We start from the raw sequence: 800 nt of genomic DNA, 5'->3' as shown, positions 1-800 counted from the left end.
ATATATGCTTATTTAAACAATTGTAGGAAGAAAAGTGAAAAGGATCTATAATATTTCAATTAATATTTATATTTCATCTAGTGTAAAATTCTAGAATTAGTTCTAATAAAAGACCTGAACCAGTGTCAGGAAATAATTTGTTATTAGTAATTTGGAAATTTACAAGGAGCCATATTCAAAATTATTTTGCTTGAAGAATACAAAACAATTTTAGTGTTATTTAAATAAACAGATATTATTTTATTAAAACAAATTATGTTAAATGTTTTCTTTAAACTTTCTTTTTTCTATATTTTAAAATTTAACTTCCAGGTTCTGCTAAACAGGAACCTACAAAACACAATGTAGAAACATTAGTATTTTGAAACTTTTTACAGTTTATTTTTTTTTACTATACAAGCAATATATCTTAATTAGAGAAAAGCATGACAATAAAGTAAAATGATATTTAATCCCAGTACTTGTGGAACTTTTTTTTTTTAATTAAAGTTTATTGGGGTGACAATGGTTAGTAAAGTTACATAGGTTTCAAGTGTAAACAGGATCAAATTTATGGTGATGGAAGGAGAACTGACTCTGGGTGGTGAGCACACAGTGTGATGTATAGATGATGTATTACAGAATTGTACACTTGGAACTATTTTTAACATTTTATTTTTATATCTCTCTGCGGTCTGGTTCCCCAGAAGTCACACCTGCAACAGAATCAGATATGCATGATTAATTGAGAGAGTGCTTACAGGGCAGGAAAAGTAATAGGATAAGACAGGGATAGAGTGGAGTTAGTTTATGGAATCAGC

This window comes from Rhinolophus ferrumequinum, chromosome 7 (genome assembly GCF_004115265.2).
Source record: "Rhinolophus ferrumequinum isolate MPI-CBG mRhiFer1 chromosome 7, mRhiFer1_v1.p, whole genome shotgun sequence".
NCBI classification, from domain to species: Eukaryota; Metazoa; Chordata; class Mammalia; order Chiroptera; family Rhinolophidae; genus Rhinolophus; species Rhinolophus ferrumequinum.
This window is presented reverse-complemented; position numbering follows the sequence as displayed.